Source organism: Coenobita brevimanus, chromosome 88, assembly GCF_032717465.1.
Source record: "Coenobita brevimanus isolate Jiangsu-jjx chromosome 88, ASM3271746v2, whole genome shotgun sequence".
Classification (NCBI taxonomy): Eukaryota; Metazoa; Arthropoda; class Malacostraca; order Decapoda; family Coenobitidae; genus Coenobita; species Coenobita brevimanus.
Window position 1 is genome coordinate 17,708,578 of NC_137041.1, and position 2,813 is coordinate 17,711,390.

General features: G+C 39.9%; 1 pseudogene; it reads left to right on the forward strand.

The window, feature by feature from the left end:
- Window positions 1–2,170: 2,170 nt before the first annotated feature.
- Window positions 2,171–2,288, forward strand: LOC145411296 (5S ribosomal RNA; annotated as a pseudogene).
- Window positions 2,289–2,813: the final 525 nt, after the last annotated feature.

Sequence of the window (2,813 nt, forward strand, 5' to 3'; positions counted from 1 at the left end):
GACAAGGCAAGAGAGGGACTTATCTGGCCATATAACTTTCAATTGTTACTTGGATTTTAGTCTATCGCTTAGAACACGTTGGATAAGTATTTGGATACCAGACTCTATACATTAAGGTCATTGTGTTGAAATCTGCTAAAACTTCGATATAATCACTTCTCATGGAACTGATGATGGATCTATGCACTTGATAATACACCTAATAGTAAGAAAATTAAAGTAACATTACATGCAGCAAGACGTGAGAGTGAGCGAAGCTTCATATCTCCGATCCATCCACCCAAGAAATCAGTGTTTGGTGGAGGTAACGAGGGGGAGTTGGCGGGGGGGGGGGTAAACGTGTATGATTAACCTGACCTCTGGTGGCAGATTACCCTGTATCACGAATTTCTGTCCGGAGCTGTATGTATACAATGCAGACGGAAAGAAAGTTATCTGCAGAACATGGCGCATAATATCACAAAATATACGTAAGTCCGGCACTCAGGTCTCAGAACCGCTCATTTAGATCATAGTGAATAAAACAAAATTTTCAGTGATTATTACACTATGTTCCAGTATTCTTCAAGGTATGGTAGTTTTCTATACAAGCTAAACGAATGTAGATGGAGCATTTAGTGATATACATACATAAATACATACATACATACATACATATATATATATATATATATATATATATATATATATATATATATATATATATATATTGTTACGGAACAGAGAAAGATAATGTACACTTTAACTGAGAATACTAAAAATCACTACTGTCCCGTAAAGTTCCAGGTTCAAACAAAAAGAGTTAGGTAAAATTACAAGTTAAGTTTAATGCTCAAACTAACAACAAAACATTCAGGACTCATAAGGATAATGTAATGGCAAATAAACAGGTTAAATATATGGTTAACTGCAATAGCCTCTATTAACACGAAATTAGCAAGAGTAAATTTATCTAAGTCAGCCCTGATAAAATGAGATACCTAATACTCAGTGAATGCCAGATAAATTATTACAGATACAAACTATTATCAAAAATGACTGACATAACCCAACATTAATCAAAAAACCTCACTAGGCCTAAGAATTAACCTTATGCTATACAGTACAAGAACAAAATGCAATAACACGTATACTCAAATCACACAGCTGCTAGATGGTTGGAGACTTCCTGAGAAATTCACAATAATAATAACTGTACAGGGGAGGACAGAGATGTGAACAAAATGAGGAGCAGATCTAAGTGGCAATGATGCAGAGACTGAGCTCATTAAATAGGGGCCAGGAGAGCTTGATACAACTTGTAAGAAGGACGCGCAAATGAAGCCATGGGGACAAAAAGCTGAAAATCCCGCTCTGAATAACAGAGAGAACGACTTACTCTACTATAACGGTAGAAGGGGGGGACTGAGGCAGAACACGCTCGTGATCAAACATGCAGCAACTGTGCGTTAAAATTACACAAAGGATGATGAAATCATAGGCTATGTAACAATATATATATATATATATATATATATATATATATATATATATATATAGATAGATAGATAGACAGATATGTGTGTGTGTGTGTGTGTGTCTGTGGTAGGTGGGGGCGCTCACCATCCACTCACTTGATGTAGTGCTGCTCTCGGGTGTCTGCCCTTTCCTCTCCTCCATCCTTGTTTCCATCCATCATCTTCTGTCTTTCTTTCCTTCATTCTTTCCTCTTTCTTCTGCCTGCGGGTGACTTTACACTTCCTTTTGTGTCTTTCATTCCCTCATTCTTTCCTCTTCCTTCTGCCTGTGGGTGACTGAGTGACAAGCCAAATGGTTTCCTGTACACCAGGAAACCATTTACTACGCTGGGAGGTAACTACTTAACCAAATTTTGGCTCCTGGTGGTTTACTGGGTAATAAAGGTGCTCCAATCGGATTAAGCCGGTGAAGGTTTATATCCAAGAGATGGTTGGGGTTTATTGCTTACGTAATGCCACTCAGGGATGAGTGAGGCTGGTCACTCTCATCTTACAGCAAATGCCAGGACCAACTTTCCTAGCCCCGGGCTCCTGCGCTCCTCATGGGGCAACGTAGGATTGGATGATATATATATATATATATATATATATATATATATATATATATATATATATATATATATATATATATATATATATATATATATATATATATATATATATATACCACGTTGAGTACACAGCTTCCCATCCGATCAGCGAAGTTAAGCAACGTTGGATCTGGTAGTACTTGGATGGGTGACCGCCTGGGAACACCAGATGCTGTTGGCATCCCTACGTGTCAAGTGGGGTTGGTGGAGGATTAGTGCACCTCCCTGTTAAACAATTAACTCTAAGCCCTTGGCCACCCCGTTTGGGATACATGGCGTCTGGCAATGAATGAATGAAATATATATATATATATATATATATATATATATTGCCAGACGCCTCAATCCCGTTTGGGGTGGCCACAAACAAATCGCCTCCACGTCGCCCCGTCCCCCGCCATTTCACTGCCCTGCTCATAACTCACACCCCCCTCTCTCATATACCTCTCCACCCCATCCCTCCATCATATCCTCGGCCTCCCCCTCCCTCTTTCCCCTTCCACCTCACTCACATACACTCTCTTCGTCAGTCTCTCACCCTCCATCCTCTCCACATGGCCAAACCACCTCAGTGTGTTCCTCATAACGCTTCCTATCACATCCACATCCACACCACAACGCTCCTTTATATCCTCATTCGTCAGCCTGTCTGTCCATGTGACTCCACAGGCTCCTCTTAAATAATTCATTTCCACTGCTCTCACTC